At 38.8% G+C, this 23,803-nt stretch overlaps 1 pseudogene; it reads left to right on the top strand.

Moving 5' to 3' along the window:
- The first annotated feature begins 3,201 nt into the window (after nt 1–3,201).
- LOC119520743 lies at nt 3,202–21,951 on the top strand (annotated as a pseudogene).
- Nucleotides 21,952–23,803: the final 1,852 nt, after the last annotated feature.

The raw sequence follows: 23,803 nt of genomic DNA, 5'->3' as shown, positions 1-23,803 counted from the left end.
GTGTTGATAAGGAGGCAGAATAGTGTAGCCTTTCTGGAGGTCACTGTCTTGGTTCCACAAGAAGCTAAGTATGTGGGGCCATAAGGTCCTGCAACCTGATTATGGGGTATGTATGTGGAAGGTCTGAGAGCAGAGACATGAATGGACATTTGCACACTGGTATTTATGGAGGCAGTATTCATGATTTTCCATGGGTGGAGGTGGCCGAAGGGTGCACTGACTGAGGAACAGACTGGTGAACTGCGGTGTATGCATACAATGGGATATTGAGCAAATATGAGAAGGAGAGAAATTGTGGGACACACATGGAGGTGAATGGATCCTGTAAAAGCCTTTTGAGTGAAGTAGGCCAGAAACAAAGGCATACATTATAATGCCTCAATGTGTAAACTCAGAATTGAATCTTAGAGCACAGCCTAACAAGGAAATGATTATTGCAATGGTCCCTCAATTGTAAGCTCTTACAGCAGTCAAATCTATTCCTGAATTGTAATGGCTATCTCCAAACTCTGAGATGTTGATCACTTGATGTATAACCTGATTGGTCTCTGGAACATCAGGTATCTGTGACACCTGAAACTCAGAGCTAAAACTCAGCAGATATGAATATCAGTATTACTGCATGCAGCTACTCTTAAGAAGAAAAGCTTAAAAAAAGTCCAGACTTCAGTTAGAGATATGAATGAAGCAGATCTGGTTAAGACTAGGGCAAATTGTGCCAAAGGGTAAAGGCTGAAACTGGCTGTGCGTTAAAACTTCAACTTCCATGTGAGACCAAGGTAAGAAATGTTCATTTTGTGTAGGATCTATATTTTCTAACCAATATAACTTCTATAGTCAGTTTTTTTCAAACACAATTACATGGAACTTTGAATAGGAATTGAGCTATGGTAGGTCTGTATAGGTTAGACTGAAATAGCCACACATCCCAAAGTAATTTGGGCAGAGAATAAAAAATATATTCAGGGCCTCCGTGAGGAGCTGGGGGAGTGTGGGGGTGTTGGACTCTCACCTGGATTGTTGCTGATGTTCTCACAAACACTGGGGACTGACGGCTTGACCTGCTGAGCCCTCTGCCTTGGGGCTTGCCCCTATGAAGCTTGTTACTGCAAAAGACAGGCTAAACCTGCTTATAATTGTGCCTAAGAGTCTCCCCCCTGAGTGCCTCTTTGGTGCTCAGATGTGGCCCTCTCTCTCTAATTAAACCCCCTTGGTGGGTGATCTCACTGCCCTCCCCCATGTGGGACTTGACTTCCAGGTGTTTAAATCTCTCTTGTAACGTAGGATATGACTACTGGGGATGAATCGGGACCTGGCATTGTGGGATTGAGAACATCTTCTTGAACAAGTGGGGGATGCAAAATGAAACAAAATAAAGCTTCAGTGGCTGAGAGATTTCAGTTCATGCTGGTGGACATTCTTATGCATGATATAGTTAGCACTTTTTAGGTTTTAATGTATTGGAATAGCTAGAAGTAAATACCTGAAACTACCAAAATCCAGCCCAGTAGCCTTGACTCTAGAAGACAATTGTATGACAATGTAGATTACAAGGGGTAACAGCGTGATTGTGAAAACCTTGTGGATTGCCCCTTTGTCCAGTGTATGGATGGATGAGTAGAGAAGTGGAGACAGAGAATGAATGAAGGGTATGGTGGGATGGGAGGGATGATTTGGGTCTTTTTTTAATTTTTTATTCTTGTTCTGATTCTTTCTGTGTGGGAAAGTGTTCAGGGATAGATGGGGTGATGAATGTACAACTATATGATGGTAATTTTAAAAGCTGTGCATCAGAGAAGATTGTATGGTAGGTGAATACATCTCAATAAAAATGAATTTAAAAAATGAGATACCAGTATGAGGTGGCAGAGCTTGGTAATCATTCAGATGATTCAAAACACGTTTTCTTTACTAGCTTTACAATTATTATCACAATGAAAACTTTAAAAACTCTCCAAAAAAAAAAAAAAAAAAAAACCCAAAAAACAAACAAAAAACAACACTGAGGCTCAGTTTGTGGTTTCAATTTCCATTGTTCTCTTTAAGAGTCCTCTGAAAGCTAAGTTGGAGGATGGAGCAAGGAGGTTAATTAACCTTCTGACCTCAGGGTTCTGAGGAGGTAAGATTATGGCCACTACACTCCACAATTCCCTCCTGGTGGTGCTCAGGGACAGAGGCTGTGGGTTTTAGTATGGGAAAGGGAATGGATACAGAACATAATAAATGACAATGCAAACCCTATTCATTTATCTGCTAACTCAATACTGGGCAAATCGGTTTTTCTTTCTGAACTTTTAGTCCGCCATGTTTATTAAATATAGATGGTAATAATGATCCAAAGGATGGTTATGTTGGTTAAATGAACCAATAATGAAAAGAATGGTACACCTTGTAATACTAAAGGCAGCTCACCTCTGAGAATTTACCATACTTCATATACTATCCTGTTTAATACAGAACACAAGGATGCTAAAGGTTGTATGTTGGTGGTACATGGGTTAATAATAACCTCAATTAAGAGCTATTAATTGAGGGGTGCGGAGATGAGCTGCTCATTTACCAGCAGAGCATCTTTGGGCCCGGGTCTCTCCGGGTATGAAACGGGCCCTTTGCGCAGTTAGCCCCGGGACCCGCGCCCACACTCGGTGGCGGGAAGGCCCCTCCCCCCCGCGGCATCCCGCCGTGCGTGCCGCCATCCTGCTGTGCGCGCCGCCGGCCCAGGCCTCCGGGGGCCGTCCCCCCCGGAAGACGACGAGGCAGCCGCTGCCGCCCCGACCCCTCCCCAGGTCCCTCCCGCCGCCTCCGAGGCCCCTTCCCCGACCCTCTCCATGCCCTCCGCCCAGCCCTCCTTCAGGCCACGCCCCGACACTTTCCCGAATTCTCCTCGGCCCCTGCAGGCGGTATCCGCGCCCAAGGCCTCGGACACCGCCCAGTCGCGGAGACCTTGCTGCCCCTCCCGGCTCCGGTCCCCGCCCCGCCCTCTGAGTCCGGCAGAACCCGGGAGGCTCCGAGCCCTCCGCCGCGGCGGGAGACAGATGGTGACGGCCGGGAGTGCCGGCACTGCGCCTGCGCAGAGCGCGCCTGGTGTATGTGTTGGGGGAAGGGGGGGGTTCCGGGCCATGTTGAGGAGGTCCACGGCCGCCGGGGCGCCTCCAGTTGCTGGGATCCCGGGAGGGCCGGGTCCTTTTCACCCCCACAGCGATGGCGGATCCAGCCGATGCCGTCACACTCTGGGGCCTTGGAGACAGAGGGCTACTGTGAAGTGGGGGCGGTGAATATTGGAGAGAAATGTAATAAAGTACCTGGGGAATAGTCTTGTTTTACAGTCAAACAATAATCCCCTCTAACAGATAACTTAGGAAGGCTAGCTTTCAGAGTTGTGCAAATGATACATGAAGCGTGTAGTAAAAAGAAAATATGTACAAACTAGAGTGAAAAAGATGGGTGCCATACACACTACTTCCCAAGAAAATGAAAAAGCTTGCTGTTAGACACACACCCTTCTAAAAATTTTACATGACTGTTATCCTAATGGCGTAAAATTTGGTAACTGTCGTTTCACTATGGAATAAATACTGATTCTCTTTCCTGGTCAGTAACTTTGTGATTCCAGTTTACTCTTATGCAAACATGAGAAATTGGTTTTCATTCAAAAATCGTTAAAAATATTTTTTGTAATAAATTAATTTTAAAATGTGCAGGATCCATATAAGATGTATATCTATATATACACATATATGTATTGTATATGAATGCACATACAGACACATGCATCAGTTTTCATCATGGGAGGTGTTGGGGAAATAGTCTCTTGCCAACCCAGAAAATCCTCTCCACAAATGTAGAAAAGAATGAAAAACTTTTGTTATTGAATAAGAATTAAACCAGACTGCCATGCGCATCACAGCAATCTGGTAATGAGCTTCCAGATAGAAATATCCCTCTTTCATATAGCCAGGCAGGTTCACAAGGTGAAAGATAACTTTTCCTCAAGTAAGAGGACTTGACAGCAATATTTCCTACATATAGTTCATCCTAAATTCACCTAATTGTAGCAGCCAGCTGTGTTAATTGCCTTCATTCAAATGAAAATTAAAACTTCCTGTATCATTTAAGACAAGCCAGTAGTCACAACTTGTAGCCAGGCATGTAGGCTAAACTTTCACAGAGACAGGGAGGAGGAGGTACTCTGGCTTCCTTTATGTTTGCATTTCAAAGATTTGGTGCTGAGGCTATTAAGAAAGACATTTCCTGGATTGTAAAATGTGTAAGAGACTTACTTACCTTGACAAATGTTCAGGTTCCCTAACCTGCAATGTTACGCAAAATACCAGAAATGGACTGGCTTTTATAAAGGGGGTTTATTCGGCAACACAGTTAGAGTCTTATGGCTATAAAGTGTCTAACAATACAGCACCTTCACTGAGGGATGGTTGATGGCATCCAAAACCCTCTGTTAGCTGGGAAGGCACATGGATGGTGTCTGCTGTTTCTGGATTGTGTTTCAGGTCTTCTCTCAACAACTGTGCATTGTTCAAAATGTTGCTCTTGGGGTGTCTGTCCTCTATTAGCTTCTCTGGAGCAAAAGTCTGCTTTCAAAGGCCTTCTCCAAAATGTCTCTGAAAGCTGCAGGTACTCTTCAAAGTGCCACTGTCTGTTGCTCTGAGGTCCTTCTGTCTGAATTCCTTTATACAACTCCAGTGATCCAATTAACACCCACTCTGAATGGGTGGGGTAACACCTCCATGGAAATGATCCAATCAAACTTTTCACTCTCAGTTGATTGAGTCACATCTCCATGGAAACAAAGGATTCCAATCTAATCACCACTAACACATCTGCCCACACAAGATTGCATTAAAGAATATGGCTTTTTCTGGGGGACATAATATATACAAATTGGCACAAAAAAGATTTACATACTCTCAAAGGGACAGGGAAAGGATTTGCAATTACAAGTTTTCTCAAGGAAATGCTCTAAGAAAAGGGATGTGGAAGAAAGTGTGTTCCCTTTTAGCATCAGAGAAAATTCAATGTGGTTTCAGATTTGCATTTCCCCTTACCAAGAACCCTATAAAACTTAACAATTTCAATCAAAACCTTAATAAAATTCTTTTTTGGAGAGCTTGGTTTGGAGATTTGTTTTTTAACTTGACAGAATGATTTCTAACTTCCTCAGGGAATATCTAAGCCCTTAGAAGAGCCAGGAATTTTTTGGAAAGGCAAATTATTATAAACAATTGGAAAGCTTGGTGCTGCCTTCAGAAAAGGACAGAAGCATCCAAATATACATAAAAATTGGGAATAAGTTACAATTTCATTTCAAACAGTGGGGATAGTATGGAGTATTCAGCAAATGGTGTTCAGAAAATAAGATTAAATCTTTATTTCACACATTACAATAAATAAATGTTACATGAATTCAGTATTTGAAAAGTAAAACATCATTAAAATGTAAATAAAAGATTTTAAATAATACATAATTTGAGATAGGCTGAAAAAAGTAGAAACCATAAAGGATAAAAGTAGTAAATTTTACTATGAAGTATTTAAAAATCCAATTTCAAAAACATGTATACAGAAAGTTAAAACTAATAAACAGAAACTATTTTAAAATTATGAGATTCAGATTTCACACTCTTAGTAAATTGCTCTTACAAATTAGTCAAAATATGAACACCCAATGTTCAATAAAATAGAGTAATAATATCCTATTGCTGCTTCTGATCCAATCTAGGATCCATGTGTTGCCAGATGCATCATTTTATTCACTACTGCAAAATAAAATATATGGCTAGCTAAATTAACACACGCTATTGACTCTAAGATACATCATAAAGTGCAATTTCAGAGCTGTTAAAGATGAAAAAAGAGACAAGTTTTGAAATGCAATTATAGGAAAGAAATTAAGCCAATTAAGGCAATAAATATATGAAAACATGTACCATCACTAGAAATCAAGAAAAATAATGCTAAAAGAAACATGAAGCTATTTTATTCTATTTCAAATTGCATTCCCTTTCAAACATGCTGCCTTAGCTAAAACACTAAATAGAGTTTTGCCCCCCTTTATTTACTTCACACCATTTAGCACAGTAGTCCTAGGAAGTGGGCAGGAAGTGGCCCTAGGAAATGATGTTGAAATAAATTTGCAGAATGATGCTATTCATGTGTCCCTTTCATTGTCAGGGATTTTTGGTATCTATTCAGAGCCTTTGAGTCTGATGATTTCTCCAGCTTCTAGATTCCTGTACTCTATCCTTTCTGCCTGTTCAGCAGAAGTGGTTCAAGTTCACTGAAGATCCAGTCTCCAAGAGATGTGGCAATTTGGAGCTATTGGTTAAGATTAAAGGTTCAAGTGAATTTTTACTTTGGGTTTAGGCATCAACTCCACACTATTTTGAAGGAAGGAGGACCACCTAGGGGACCATCAACCTGATCTGAGGCCTTTTACAAGAGATGCAGGAAAGAAGTCCCAGAAAAAAAAGAGACCCTAGAATTGTTATACCTGAATCTATTCTTTCCTCCTTGTAAAAGAAAACTTGTATTGAAGAATAAAAAGAAATTACAAAAATGCATGTCATGACTTTACAGATAAGTGAATTACAAAAACAGTTAACACAACCATGTACTCACCAAGAGTTCAAACACTATCACACCTGAATCCACCATTCTCTTTTATGCCTCTCTGCTCCAGCCAGACTCAACCCCAAGACCAAAGAACACACCAGGCAAAAAGTTTACCCATGAGTTTAATGAGTGACTTACAGGAGGATCTTCCCCAATGATCCCTGGTTAGGAAATGGAAGTCAATGATCCAGGCAAACAAGAGGAAGAGGAGTTCCTTATGTAACTCAGCAGAGCATTGCTAGATTTGCAAACCTCAGCCCAGTCTCATGAAGGTTGATTTTGGCAGACGTTCATAAGAGGTGGACACAAAGAAACCTCAGCTGAGTCCTGTGAAGGTTGATTACCAACAGTGATTAGGCTCAATGACCTTCAATGTCTGCTCTGGTCATAGGAGTTGCTGTGAGCTCAAGACTGCACCCTTGTCCCTAAGGGAGGGTGTTTCCAACCCCTGGGTGGCCTCACTCTCCGTCCAAAAAGTAGTCTATCCTGATGTCTAACACCAAATACTAGTTTTGTCATTTAGCAATGAATTTGTTATCCCATTTACTTTGAAATAATTTTTAACTTAAAATTGTTGCAAAAATAGGACAAAGAATTTTCATATATGCTTCACCCAGAATCTTCAGTTTTAATATTTTGCCACATTTGTTTCAATCAGTCTCTATTTGTATATTTATATTTCTATTTCTGAGTCAATTTGAGAATAAGTTGTAGACCTCATTCTCTTTACTTCTAAATTCTTTGTATATTTCCTATGAGCAAGGATAAATCTCTTGCTATACCACAGCACAATTCTCAGAAGCAGAAAATTTTATGTGAATAAAATACATTTGTGTAATCATCAACCTATGTTCAAATTTTGCCAGTTGTCCTCAATTAAGACTTTTGTCACTTTTTTGGTCTGAATCAAGATCCAATCCAGGGGACTTCCATTTCTGACCATGGTGGAGGAACAGGAACAGGATTTATCCTCACTACCTGAAACAACCATGAAATCAGACAAAAGATATGAAACATTTGTTACAAAGACATGATATCAGGAAATGAACAACAGTGATCTCTGAGAAACAGGATACAAGGTAAGGTTGTTAGTTAATACCACATCAAGGCCATGGATTCTCTGCCTGCATGATTACTCAAATGACCAATTCCTGAGATACTGGGGTTTCAAAGACAGTTTATTTCTAGGCAAAAAGCAGGGGACCAGATTGCCTGTTGGCCTAGAAAACTGTCTCCCCAAACTGTAGCCATCTGTTGGATTTAAAGTATCAAAAGATGGATGCGTTTTAGGATAATGAGCACAGTATCTCCAGATAATATAATTAGAGGTGATTTAATTGTTGAGAAATGTGCAGATTGATTACATACTTCATCACAGAATGTTTGTAAGCAAGTGACAGCCTAAATATGATGGGTGTGATTTTTCAGTTTTGTAATGAGGTATAGGCCACTTATAGGTTAAAGATTAAGATACTGCATATGATAGGCAGTCCCATTTTGGTTAGCTCCAGATTCAGTTATCAAGATAACTTTGGACTTGGGATGGGTTAGTTCTGGGCTGACCCAAGAGCTTTCATTTATAAACATTAGGGGCTATCTTTAGTGATCACAAGACTCCAAAGTCACAAAACTGGATAAAATGTGTTCAAAATGAGGGCCAGTCACAAACTTTTGCAATCACAAGGACACAAGATAAAGGTTAAAAACATCAAAGGTCAAGGTAACTAGATTAGAGTTCGACAATTTCAGGTACTTTTTTCTGGCTATTCTAATATATTTAGAAAGTGAAAAGAAATACCTATATAATGATTTATTATTGTTATCATTTGTTAATGCCTAACTTCTTGGTTACATAGTTTCCTAGGCTACTCAAAGCAAACACCAGGAAATTGGTTCAGTCAAAAAAACTGGAATTTAATCTCTCATGGTTGAGGCCAGGAAAATGTCCAAATCAAGGCATTCTCATGGTGATGCTTTCTTCCCAGATTGCTGCCAGCGATCCTTGGCTTCTCTTTCACATGGCAAGGCACATGATATTGTCAGCTGGTCTCTCCATTCTCCTCGTGGTTTCATTGCTTTCAGCTTACTTCCATGGCTTTTTCTCCTCTATATTCATTCCATTTATAAAGGTCTCCTGTAATAAGATTATGACCCATCCTGGTTGAGGTGGGACACACCTTAAGTAAAGTAAACATATCAGAAGTTTCTACTTACAGTGGGTTCACAACCAAAAGAAGGGCTTATATTTAAGAACATGTTTTTCTTGGGTACATACAGCTTCAAAGCACTGCACTAAGCCTGTGCATACACCAGCTTACTGCCTTGAAAGAGTTTCCAGGCTGTGGCATAGAGAGGGGGAACCCAGGCTGAACCCAGTGGGCTCCTTAAATTAAGGAGATGCAACTGAGAGTCCTGGGAGACCAAGGCAGCTAGGGTTCAAAGATAAACTACCAAAGAGGAGAAAGATGCACAGAAACAAAGTGGGAGACCTTTGGAGGGTCTTCCCTTGAGCATTCAGCAGAGTACTGACAGAAACATGTGAGGAAACTGCCTGAAACCAGGGAAGAACCATCTGAAAAGATTAAGGGGAACAGATTCACCAATAATCATGCACATGAATAGTACCTCTTCTCACAAACCAGAGTAAAAGAGGAACTCATGATTCACAGGCCTTGGGTAGGGTAATCAGAAGGGTCTTGCTTTAGTAGAGGGGCAATAATTAGCTCTAGTATAGACATTACAAATCTTAAAAGCAAGACCAAACAGATCAAACTGTTACCAAGTAAATCAACTGCATCATGGGAAAAAACCCTTAAGAATATTCATAAGAATACACAAATCATTTAGCATCCAATAGGGGAAAATGTTCAATGTCTGGCATTCATTTATAGATTAGAACTTTGCAATGAAGCCAGAAAATATGATTCATAATGAAGGGAAAAATCAACAAATCTGACCAGATGTCAGAATTAAGCAGATAAGGAAATAAAAACTGTTATCATAATGTATTCTAGATATTCAAAAAGATAAGTAGAGATGTGGAACATAATAAAATAATCAAATATCTAGAGATGACAACTATAATTCTGAGATGAAAAAATTCACTTGAAAAGATTAGCAGATTAGAAACTTCAGGAGAAAAGTTTAGTGAACTTGAATATATAGCAATAGAAATTATCTAAAATGAAATACTGAGAAAATGACAAAATAAAAAAGAAACACAGCTGTGGCAAAGCTTCAAGTTGCCCTTAGAATTTTGGATGAAAACTTGCCATCCTTTGCAGATAACTCTCCTTTTGAGAAACAGCTTTTGGCCTCCCATTAGGCCTTATTAGAGACTGAATGTGTAACTATGGGCCACCAAGTTTCCATGAGACCTGGGTTGCCTATCATGAACTTGGTATATCTGACCTAACAAGCCATAAATTTGGGCATGCACAGCAGTACTCCGTTATAAAATGGAAGTGGCATATATGAGATGAGGCTCACATGGGTCCTGAAGGCACAAGTAAATTGCATGAGGAAGTGGCCCAAATGCTCATGGCCCCCACTACTGCCACATTTTCTTCTCTTTTCCATCCTGAAGCTATGGCCTCTTGGGAAATTCAATACAGTCAGCTGACTGAGGAAGAGAAAACTTGGGCCCAGTTTATATATAGTTCTGCATGATATGCTGGTACTACCCAAAAGTGGACAGCTCATGAACAAAGTGGTCATGGTGGTAGGTATGGAGGTTATGCATGGGCTCAGCAACATGGACTTCCACTCACCAAGGCCAACCTGGTTACAGCCACTGCTGAGTGCCCAAGCTTCTGTCAGTAGAGACCCATACTCAATCCCCAATATGGCACAATTCTCCAAGGTGACCAGCCTGCTACCTTGTGACAGATCGATTACATTTTATCACTTCCATCATGGAAGGGGTAGCTGTTTGTTTGAACTGGAGTAGATACATACTCCAGATATGGGTTTGCCTTTCCTGCATACAAAGCTACTGACAAAATTGCCATCTGTGAACTTAAGAAGCCTTACCCACCATCAATGTATTTGACACAATATTGCTTCTGATTCAGAAACCCACTTCCCAGCAAATGAAGTGTGAGAATGGGCATATGCTTATGGAATTCTCTGGTTTTACCAGTTTCCCAGCATCCTGGACCAGCTGTGTATTGATAGAATACCAGAATTACCTTTCAAGGACTCAAGTATGGCAACAATTAGGGGCAGTGCTTTGCCAGGCTGGGGTAATGTTCTCAGGAAGCTGTGTATTCTCTAAATCAGACCACACTCTATGGTGCTCTTTCCCCCAGTGCCAGGAGTCACAGTTCCAGAAATCAAGGGATGTAAATGGGAATGGCACCACTCACTATTACTCCTAGTTATCCACATTTTTGTGAATTTTACATTTCTCCACCTGTTACTGAATTTTAGCTTCATTATCTTGTGGTAGGAAAATATACATAGTATGCTTTCAGAATTTCTTCAATTTACTGAGACTTGTTTTGTGACCTAAGATATGGTTTGTCCTGCAGAATGATCCATGTGCACTTGAGAATATGTGGATTCTGGTTCTTCTTGAGTAAAACTGTTTATATAAAGTCCAGTAGGTTTAAGGCATCATTCAAGTCTTGTATTTCCTTATTGATCTTCTGACTAGATATTCTATTATTGAGAGTGATATATTAAAATGCACTACTTTAATGTAGAACCATCTTCTCACTTCAGATCCATCAGTAGTTGCTCCATATATTTTGAGTCTATGCTGTAAGGTGCATATATATTTATAATTATTACATTTTCTGGTTGAGTTGTCCCATTTATCAGTTTATAATGGCCATCTTTGTCCCTTGTGACTCTCTCTGATAAAGTCTAATTTTTATGGTATTTATATTGCTACCACAGGTTTCTTTTGGTTATTACTTGCATGTTACATTTTTTCCCATCCTTTCACTTTCAACCTGCTTGTATCTTTAAATTTAATGTGAGACTCTTGCAGACAGCATTTAGTTGGGTCAATATTTCTATCCATTCTGCCAATCTGCCTTTTCACCGGATAATACAATCCATTAATGTTTAAAGTCACTACTGACAATGCAGAGCTATCTTTTGACATTTTGTTATTAGCCTTTGTGAGTCTTGTACATTTTTGGCTGTGAATCCTTCCATTAATACACACATTTATATTTATTTGATTTTTTGTGTTATAACATATTGAGTGCCTTCTCATTTCTATCTGGATATATTTTCCAGTTTTCCTTGTGACTATCATTGGGTTAAATTTAACATCCTAAATATGTAAAAATCATATTTGGTTTGAGACTAACTTAACTTCAATAGCATAAAGATATACTTTTCCCATACCCTTTTGTTTCCCCACCTTCTGTTTTGTACTTGTTACCATTTATATCTTTGTGTATTGTAAGTCCAAAAACATAGCATACCATTACTTTTTATATATTCAGTTTAGCTCATGTATGAAGCAAGAAGTGGAGTTACATACCAAACAATACACTACAATAATACTGGCATTTATAATTACCAGAATGGTTACATTTACCACAGGGCTTTATTTCTTTATACCACTTTGAACCCCTGTTTAGTGTCCCTTTCTTTGCAGTATGAGAACTCATTTTAAACATTGCTTGTAGGTCAGGTCTGGTGGTGACAAACACCTTCAGCTTGGTTTATGTGAGGACGTCTTAATTACTCCCTCATTTTGAAAGAGACTTGCTGGATATAAAATTCTTGGCTGACAATTCTTTCCTTTCAGCACTTTAAACATTTCAACATATTGATTCTTGCCTCCATCATTTATCATGAAAAATCTGCACCCAATCTAATTTGGACTGTCTTGTACATAACACACTTCTCTCTTGCAGCTCTCAAAACTCTCTCCCCGTCTTTTAACTCAATACTGTGATCAATATATGATGAGGTACATTTTTCCTCATGTTTATCCAGTTTGTAGTTCTCTGGACATCTTTGATATTCATATTGACATCTCATGCTGTTTGAGAAGTTGTCTGTCACTATTTCCTTAAAGATTCCATTTGCCCCTTTCTTACTTCTTCTGGGACTCCCATAATATATGCATTGGTACACCTGATAGAGTCCCAGAAGTGCTTAAAACTGTTTTGTTTTCAAAGTTCTTTTTCATTTCTGCTCCTCAGCCTGGCTCATCTCAAGTGTCTTGCCTTTGAGTTCACTGATATTTCCTCTGCCAGTTCCTATCTGCTCTTGAAACTCCTGTGGGCATTTTTCATTGCAGTTATTGTGGCTGTCAACTCTGAAAGTTCTATTTGTTTTCTTTCTTCATATTTCTATCTCTTTACCAAGAGGATTATTTTCTACATTCATTGTTTATCTGATATCCTTATGTTCTTTCTTTGTATTTTCCTTCAACTCCTTGAGCATTTGCAACATCAATTTTTAAAGACTTTGTTCAGAATATCCTCATTCTTGTCTTCTTCATTGGTGTTTTCTGTATTTTTACCCTCTTCCTTGCATGGGCCATCATTTTTTATTTCTTTGGTTTGTACTTTTGTTTTACACTGTGCATTTTAATATTTTTGAATGTTAACTCAGGGATTTATTTCCTGTGATGTCTGTTTCTTGATTTTGTAACCAGCTGGTGAAAAGGTAGAGACTCCCTTGAGCTTCAGGCTTCCTATCCTGAAGGCCTACCCAAGGTGAATGCAGTGTACAGGGTTACCCTGTGTTTCTGGTACTGTGTCTTGTATTGGAATTTTGCTTGTTACTGGTTTTGGGGTTCCCCTGTTTTCAGGAGATTGTTGTCCCCTCTGTTTCCCAGGAGACAGACCTCATACTCCTGGGTGTCTGAAACAAACAGGCATTTTTCCCAGTCTATTTGCCTCTAGTTTCTTACACTCCTGTCATTGCCTCAAGCTACTTTTTCCTGGAGTACAAATTCTGGATGAGAGGCACAAGAGAGAAGTTTCCCAAATCAATGTTTCCCAATCAAAGCAGACCAGCAACCTACAAAGGGGGCAAAAACTGGATCCAATGTTTCCTGGGGAGAGTTGCTAAAATCTTTTCCAATGGCTCCTCAAAACTATGATTTCCTGGCCTTACCAGAAAATGCATTCCTTCACTTAACTGTCCCACACAGTCCTAAGGAAGCATGACATCTTTAAGTCTCCACTGTCACCACCACCACCACTGGAAAGGGTTGAAACCATGCCTGCCCTCATAGCCAGACCCCAACAAAATGAATTCATGCATCTAAAACTGTGATCAGTGATTGGCTGTGTCCACCCATGGCTTGGTGAAGAGGAAATTTATGTCCCTATCTCTCACCAGTGAGCTAACCAGGGGCTGGAACCTGGGGTGCCTGCCATGAAAGGGGGTCTTGGGTGCTCAGAGTTGCCATTTGGAGAGAGCAAGTTACTGTTCTTTACCATAATTTATCAGTCTCTTCCTATTGTCCTTCTGTGGATGCTCTACAGTGTTCTCTTAGACTTTGGAATTTCACAATACTTGTTTCAGACAGCTCCTGCCTGTTTAATAGTAGTTTTAGTGGAAGGACTGAGTCCTGAAGCATTCTTATCCACTATCTTCCCAGCTGCCAGTGTTTTGACACAGATTTATTTACATTTTTGGAGCCAAGAAAAAACAATAAGGGAAAAAAAGATAAAAAACTCTCCCTGCATTTTCAAATTGGCTATGTACTGGGGCAATAAATCTAATAAAAATAATGCATGATTTATTCATGTGAACTACAAAATATTGCTTAAAATATATAGAAAACCTGAAGTTAGCATGGAATATCTAATTCATGGTTAAGTAAACAAGACATTGTTTAGACATCAATTCCTACCAAACTACATTATTCAATACAATGTGAATAAAAATAACTGTAGTGAATCTTTTTTCAGGATTGAAAAAACATTTATTGAATCAGAATCACTACTTTATTTATAGTATCTACAAGCTAACACAGAATTCACTTTATTCAAGAATTAAAACAATTTACAAAAATGAATGTTTGTATTATAAAAATATGTCAATTTTATCTACTGAGCACTGAACAGACATCATTTTAAACAAAATCAAGACACTTCTATATAATTATTTGAGAGTAAGTTCCACAATGCTCTCTATAATGACACTTCCATAATTTAATAACAAAAGTGAAAGTTAATGTACTCACAAAATATTCTTAAAAGCCCACAGATAGATATTGTTGGGTGTGGAACTAAGATGGCAGCATACAGAGGAGTGGAAGACTGTTAGCACCCCCAAAACAATTCATAAATGACCAAAAATCTAGTAAATAGCCTGGAATAACTGTGGGTAGACAAACATGACTGACCACTCATCATCCACCAACATGAATTCGGAGGAATGCCTGAGATTGCAGCATAAAATCTGTAAATGAAAACTGTGGATCTGTGCTGACAGCCAAGAGCTGAGAGCTCCTCCCTCATGGAAGCCTCACGGTGCTAGACAGCAGCACTCTCTCAGCCCAGCTCCAAATGGGGTTTTAATATTAACCACTCAATACAGACAGCAAATCCCCAACAAGCACACAGAGGTTTTTTGGTGACAACTGACCTCGGGAGAGTCAGGGGACATTTCAGTCTCAGGACAGGGAGCCCAGAGAATCAGGTGCTATCTTTGGCTGATGGGTGAATCTGGGAGCTTTTCTGTCCCTTTCTCTCTCTGTGGAGAAAACCTCAGCTGTTTTCAGCCCAGAGTGCTTTGCAGTAAGGACAGCCTCAGCCATTTTAAAATCAAAACACTTTGATCAGCAGAGTCAGAGAAACAAAGAACTTACTGATATGCAGATGACCTCTCTGGAGGGGGAACAGCTTCCCAAGAGGAAAGGGAGGGGCCCAGCTGTACTGCCTGCCTTTCCAGAACCAGACCCCAAAGCCTGGGGGAGGAGAGCCACAGGTCACACCCTCTTATATCACCCAGTGAGGGGCTGACAGGTGCATCTGCCAGCCAGAAAAGCACAGGTGTGACAGCCCCCTAAGAAAAACCATCAGGGAACCTGGATACTGAATATTTCCTCCTTCTGTGACCTGAGCCTGTTCTCATCTGGGAAAACCTGATTGGGATAGGCTGATAGGTCAGATGCCTAGACAACAGAAAACTACAACCTACACTAAGAAAAATGAAGTTATGGCCCAGTCAAAGGGACAAACATACACTTCAACTGAGATACAGGAATTTAAACAACTAATACTAAATCAATTCAAAAAGTTTAGAGAAGATTTTGCAAAACAGATAGAGGCTGTAAAGAAAACACTGGGCATACATAAGGCAGAAATCAAGAGTTCAAAAAAACAACTAGTAGAATCTATGGAAATGAAACGCACAACACAAGAGATGAAAGACACAATGGAAACATACAACAGCAGATCTCAAGAGGCAGAAAGCCTACATGCAAAGGAGCAGATAGAGAAAATGAAAAAATATGAGCAACATCTCTGTGAACTCAAGGATGAAACAAAGTACAAGAATGTATGTATCATTGGTGCCCCAAAGGAGAAGAGAGGGGAAAAGGGGCAGAAGCAATAATATAGGAAATAATTAATGAAAATTTCCCATCTCTTATGAAAGACATAAAATTACAGATCCAAGAAGTGCAGCATACTCCAAACAGAATAGATCTGAATAAGTCTATGCCAAGACACTTAATAATCAGATTATCAAATGTCAAAGACAAAGAGAATCCTGAAAGCAGCAAGAGAAAAGTGATCCATTATATACAAAGGAAGCTTTATAAGACTATGTGCAGATCTCTCAGCAGAAACCATGGAGGTGAGAAGGAAGTGGTGTGACATATTTAAGATACTGAAAGAGAAAAACCACCAACCAAGAATCCTGTATCTAGCAAAGCTGTCCTTCAAATATGAGGGAGAGCTCAAACTATTTTCTGACAAACAGACAATGAGAAACTTTGTAAACAAGACACCCGCCCTACAGGAAATACTAAAGAGAGCACTACAGCATGATAGAAGACAGGAGTGTGTGGTTTGGAACACAATTTTGGGAGACAGTAGCACAGCAATGTAAGTACACTGAACAAAAATAACTGTGAATACAGTTGAGAGGAGAAGGTTGGGAGCATGTGAGACACCAGAAGAAAGGAGGAAAGATAAAGATTGGGACTGTGTAACCTGGTGAAATCTACACTGTTCAACAATTCTGATAAAATGTACAAATATGTTCTTTTATGAGGGAGAAAAAGTAAATAACCTTACAAGGTGTTAAAAATGGGGAGGCATTGGGGGAGGGATGAAATCAATGTAAACTAGAGACTGTAACTAACAGAATCATTGCATTATGCTTCCTTTAATATAACAAAGTGATATACCAAGGTAAGTGCAGAAAAGAGGGGGATAGGGGAGGCATGTTAGACACTTAACATTGGTGGTGATGTCTGACTCTTTACTTTGATTTAAGGTTAGCTTTCCTTTTGCTGCTTCCTAGCTGTCATTTATTTTTTCCTCTTTCTTTTGCCTCTCTACCTTCTTTGACTCTCCCTCCTCCCTTGTGGAAGAAATGTAGATGCCCTTATATAGATAGTGGTGAATGTGAAGAACACATAAATATGTAACCATACAGAGAACCATTGATTGTTTACTTAGGAGGGAATGTATGGTGTGTGAACAAAACCATCTTAAAAAATGGGTTGAAGACAAAACCTTGAGGGCAATATAGTGAGTGAAATGAGCCAGACACACAAGGACAAATATTGCAGGGTCTCACTGATAGGAAATAATTATAATATACAAACTCATAGACATGAAATATAGGTACCAAGATATAGGATGAGGTTTAAGAATGGGGAACAGTTGCTTAGTATGAGCAGAATTTTCAACTAGGATGAACTTAAATGTTTGGAAATGAACAGAGGTGTTCGTAGCAAGATGTGAGAATAACTAACAGTGCTGAATGGTGTGTGAATGAGGTGAAAAGGAGAAGCTCAGAGTCATATATGTCACCAGAAGGACAGCTGGAGGTCAAAAGATGGAAATGTATAAAACTGAATCCTATGGTGGCCAATGTCCACGATTAACTGTACAAATATTAGAAAACTCTTCCATGAACCAGAACAAATATATGACAATACAATTAGAAGTTAATAATAGAGGGGCATATAGGGAAAAATATGTAACTATTGCGAAGTATAGTTCTTTCATAAACAGTAACAAATGTACTATACCAGCACTGAGTCAACAATTGAGGGGTGTTGATTAGGGATATGGGAGGATTCAAGTTTCCTTTTTTTTTTTTTTTTTCTTTCTTTTCATCTTTCACTTAATTTCCTGTCTGGAGTAATGAAATGTTCTAAAAATTTAAAAAAATGTGTGGTAAGGGATGCACAGCTGTATGAGGGTAACGGGCAACTGATTGTACACTTCGGATCTTTGGATAATTGTATGGTATCTGAACAAGCCCAATAAAAATTAAAAAGAAAAAAAACAAAACAAAACAAAGCACAGTGAATCTTGTAGTGGACAATGTGCATGATTAACAGTACAAATATAAAAAATTATTTCATGAACTAGAACAAAAGTATGACACTATTAGATGGAGTTAATAATACAGGAGTTTATGGGGAAAAATGTACATATTGCAAACTAGGATTATAGTTAAGAGTAATATTTTAATACTCCTTCATCAACAGTAACAAACGTACTTCTCCAATAATATGTGTCAATAATGGGGGTGGGGTGGATATGGGGTAGAGGAGGTTTTGGGTTTTTTTTTAAATTCATTTTCTGTAGTAATGAAAATGTTCTAAAATTGATCATGGGGATGTATGCACAACTATGTACTGATACTGTGAGCCACTGATTGTATATTTTGGATGGTTTGTTTGGTGTGTGAATATTTCCTAATAAAACTGCATTTTAAAAAAAGCCCATAGATAGTGTTGCATTGAAAATGGTGAACTCAAATCACTATAGTTACATTTATGCTTTATGCTCATTGGCACGAATTCAAGCTTGCATCATGGAAAATACCTCTTTTATAGAATACAGATCACTGTTAAAATAATCCATGTGATTAGTTAAATCTTCAGTTTTTTCTGGCTGAACAGTTATAACATGAATTTCAGCAAAACATTAATAGCCTAATGAATTTTCAGTAGGAAAATCATTTTAATGTAATTTGCTTTCATTTAAAAATGAGATGTGTTGCTATGGGGGAAAATGACCTCCCAAGATTTACAATCTAATTTATGAATGGGGAAAGCCACCCCTCCCCACACTTTCATACTCATATATCCTCAATCCTCCCTAAAATGTACGTCCAAGGTCAATATCATCATCATTTAATTCTCTCTCTCTCTCTCTCTCTCTCTCTAGTCATTGTTTTCCTTGCACTTATTGGCACCTTCCCAGGAGCCCTTCACAGGTGCTTTTGCATATAAAATGGTTTCTGTGCCTACAAGTTAGTGGCAGCTGCAGAACAGATACAGGCTGAAGAGCCCAGCCTTTGGCTTAGCATGGAGATAACATTCCAGTGCTCCTGGGAGTGTTTGAACCTTGGAGAAACAGAAAAGATAGGAGAATGGAAATAATCATATAACACCATAAGTTGGGGAAAAGAGACCACAGCCCCTTTATTGATGTTCCAGGGGTGATAAGACAAGTTCAATAAATTTCAGTTATGTTAGATGTCAAAATTGAAATAAACTAAATAGCATCACACTGACAATACCAATAAAAGCAACCTATCATTTAAAGAGCTCACACACAGCACTGTCACTGGCAGGAAACTGATTCTGGCGGGGCAGAATGACAAGAGTTACTCAGGCAAATCCCAGAGTACAATGTCCTAACGTAAATTAGTGACAACAAATGAGTTAAAATTAGAAGTTATTGAACAAAGTACAAAATACCTATTTTGATTACTATGTGCCTCCTAATATCTAAACGTTTTTTTTCTAGACTGATTCTCTCTGCACTTGCTTCAGACACCTCTGAATGCTGAAAATTGCAGAAATACAGGAAAGAGTCTTTGGGAACCCTGCTGTAGGGGGTAAGTTTACTTCAAAAGAATGGGGGAGGAGCAGGTGTGCTGCAGTCCCTCAGGTGGAGAATGTGGGGGTGAAACTGACACTTTGGGCCATTCTCTATGGAGCTGCTGGTGGCCACATGTCACTGCACTCCCGGCACATCACGCCTCCTCTTTGTGCCTGGTACAAAGTAAAAATCATTGTTTCTTCTCTGGAGGATGAACATTTATAGAATTGATTTCATGGATCTGGTAGCACAGCAAAAGATGCCCATCTAATAGAAGCCAATGGAGAACTAAAGGTCTTTACAGACCAGAATCTTAGTCCTGGAAAAGGTGTGGTATCATTAGTAGCCATTCATCCTTCGACAGTAAACACCCTTGGAAAGCAACTATTGTGAAAAACCTTTGGACAGTCCAATGTCAACATTGCACAGCAAGTGGTAATTGGTACACCTCAGAGACCTGCAGTGCCAAATACTATCCTGGTAGGAAGTCCACACACCCCTAACACACACTCTGTATCACAGAACCAGGCTTCAGACCCCTCACCTTGGTCTGCTGGGAAATGCAACAGAAAAGGAAAGAAGAATGGCAAGGGTCTGAGGCATTTTTCAATGAAGGTTTGTGAGAAGGTTCAGAGGAAACCACTTCCTATAAAGAAGTGGCAGATGAATTGGTGGCAGAGTTCAGTGCTGCTGATAACCATATTTTACCAAATGAGTCAGCTTATGACCAGAGGAATATATGACGAGTCTACAATGCCTTAAATGTTTTAATGGCCATGAACATTATCTCCAAGGAGAAGAAAGAAATCAAATGGATTGGTCTGCCTACTAACTCAGCTCAGGAATGTCAGAATTTAGAGGTAGAGAGACAGAGAAGACTTGAAAGAATAAAACAGAAACAGTCTCAACTTCAAGAACTTATTCTACAGCAAACTGCCTTCAAGAATTTGGTGCAGAGAAACCGCCAAGCACAGCAGCAAGCAAACTGGCCACCTCCCTCCAACTCCATCATCCACCTCCTGTTCATTATCATGAACACCAGCAAGAAGACAATGATTGACTGCAGGATTTCTAACAACAAATTTGAGTATCTGTTTAATTTTGATAACACATTTGAAGTCCACAATGACACAGAAGTAATAAAGCAAATGGGAATGGCTTGTGGATTAGAATCAGGAAGCTATTTGGCCAAAGACCTTAAAATGGCAAGAAGTTTGGTACCTAAAGTTCTGGAACCTTATGTGATAGAAATGGCTCAGGGATCAATCAGCAGTGTATTTGTCACATCACCAGGTTCAACTTCAAATGGCACAAGGCTTTCTGTCAATGACTTGACCAATGTTGCAGATGGGACATTGGGCACGAGTTCCAGTGGGTCTCAGCACAGTGGCTCCAGGGTGGAGATGCTGGTATCTTATGTCAGCAAAGATGATGGTGATGATGATGACCTTAATGAAAATGATGATGAAGACTGATTTTCTTGGCTTGTAGACTTGCCTCCCCCCTTCAAATTCAGTTTCAGGAAAAAATTGTCAGGGAAGAGAAACTTTTTTTTTAATGTGGATTTTTCTGTTTCTTTTTGGCCTACTCCCAAGAAGATATTGGTAAGCTATTGAATTTAGATATGCACCTTCAATAAGCAAGCAAGGATGGTTTTTCATAGGATTTTTAAAAATGTGGTGTGGATGTGTGTTTTGACACCAGTGTGCTGATGCAGAGTCTTTATTTACTTCTGGGATTTTGTGTTTTCATTTTCTAATTTTTTTTTCAAAATTCAGAGTTCATTTTCACCTCCTTAACAATTCTTGCTGAGTTCACTGAAGAAATTGTACTTCATCCACATCAATGACAATAAAATGCTATCCTTTTGTGGAAAATGGTACACTGAATGGCCATTTATTTGCAGCATGTTTTGAATGGTGCCACTAACCAATGGATAGCAAGATGACATAGCAAGTTTTTATTTTGTTAAATCATGCACTGTCCAAAGAACCAAGCAAAATAGCAAAGCTCTACTTTTTTAAACATTAAGCACCATAAATTTTATTATGCCTTTATTTTCCCTTAAATTATCTAAAATATTATGATTCCATCAAACTTATACTTTTTTGCCCTATTTTGCAGCAAATTACAAAGGTTTTTGTTTGTTTTTGTTTTTGTTTGTTTGATAAAAGTTTATTGCCATGCTGGTGCAGCTTTATAAATGATCTTGAAGGCTTGGAATGGTTTATTCCTTATGGTAAAATTTGCCTGATTTCTTACATTTGGAACATTTGGAAACTTTTTATTATATAGTTGTTTACATACTTATAAGTCTATCATTTAAAGACATATACTGAAATAAGTGTTGTATTTGTCTCATAAGCATCTTACTGTAATCTATTATAAAGTTGAAATTAAATATAGAGAATGTTTTAACCATTTTTTAACTCAAAATTTGTCAAACATTTTTAATAGTTCTTTTTTTATAAAAAGAAAAAAGGAATTTCAGGACAGGCAGTAGGCTCTTTTAAAATATATTCACAAAACAACTGCACAGTTGCTGTTAGCTGCCTGTTTTAAAACAATAGTCTTTTTATTGAAACACAAACTTTTCTATAATATTTTATGGAATATAAAGAGACTTTAATTGTTTGACTTGTTTAACTTGGCACTGTTTTTATTAATAAAACATGCATGACATTTAAAAGAAAAAGAATGGGGGGAGAAATGCTTTCATCTTTTGCCTACATAAAGCCTAACCTTTGTTCAGTTGCTTGTTTCACAATATTCTGGGACTAAGGTGAGGAGATTGGAATAAAAGAAGCAGAAGATAAAATGATTGTTGTTTCTTTATTCAATTACCTAATTCCTTATAGCTCTCTAAATAAGTTCTCAATTAAGCCCACTTTGCTGCATGAAATGTTAATCCTGTCAAACATAGTTAGATATGGCTGACTTAGACATACAATTTAAGCATTTTTATGAGAACATGAACCACTGGCTCTGTTTTACACACCCTTATAGGGAAGGAGGAATATTTACAGAAATATTTGAACTGGTATAAGGTTAAATGACACTGTTCACAGTTGGTGAAAGGATAAACACCTCTTGGAACCTGAGCAAAGGCTTCTTACCAAAACCATAAAAAGGGACCATCCAGGTTGGTTTCACTGGCAATGATCCAGCCAGGTCTGTGTATTGTTCTTGGCAACTTCCATGGCCCCAAAAATATGAAGGTTACAGAAAGGTCAATGCTTTGGAAGGCCTACAGTTTGTAGTAGAGGCCTGAAGTTCAACAGACTGCTACTGTAAAAAACTGGATTCAATATTAAGCAAGAATAAAAACAAGTTAAAATAAAAAGAATGAGTACACAAAGAAATTAAACAGCTAATAAGATGATGCTACTAAGAATCAGATTGGATGACTGTTACAACACTCAAATACATAACCACATGTGTCTGCAATCAGAGGCCCTTGCTATGAAAATAAATATTTTGAACACTTACAACAGAATGAATGTCTTATGAATGCAAGATTTTCTTTTATTGCAATTCTATCATACAGATCAAGTCATTCTTCTAAAATAATTAACCTTTTCAGTTGAGGCTGTTCTGGAATACAGTGGTTGAAACCTAGCCAGAATTCACACATGCTGATAGTTTAAGGTATAAATGAGCACCAGTGAATGTTCCAAATCTCAACTTGGGAAGCTCCACAAAGCATGTTCCTCAATATAATGTATGTCCAATGATGACAAATGATAATTTTATTATTTCACTGTTTTTGTTCCTGTAAGTCAAGTGTCTTAGGCAGTCAACTTAGTAAAGAAAAAGTTTCCTTTCTTTGCTTTTTGGTTTTACAGAGACTGTTTTCTTAGCCACCAAGAATGTGTGGTATGAAAAGTGTTGTCTTGACCCAGGGCCTACAACTGGTAGTTGTAGAAATTGTTCCTTGAAAGTTTTTCATTTGGATTGTAGATTTCACTCAAAAATCCACACACATTATCTGGTGCTATCATCACTTTTGTCTCTGCAGCATGTTCTGGATGCAGCCACTCTGGGCACTGGCTCTGTGGTCCCTGCCCCCCACCCCTGCAGCTGCACCCCACAGGGCACAAACACTTCCTGGCCTGCTTGGTTCCTGCCCAGGCTAACACTTAGGCTATGCTCGGGACTGTAGCATT

The sequence above is a fragment of the Choloepus didactylus genome, chromosome 26, assembly GCF_015220235.1.
Source record: "Choloepus didactylus isolate mChoDid1 chromosome 26, mChoDid1.pri, whole genome shotgun sequence".
In the NCBI taxonomy this organism is placed as follows: domain Eukaryota; kingdom Metazoa; phylum Chordata; class Mammalia; order Pilosa; family Megalonychidae; genus Choloepus; species Choloepus didactylus.
This window is presented reverse-complemented; position numbering and strand designations above follow the sequence as displayed.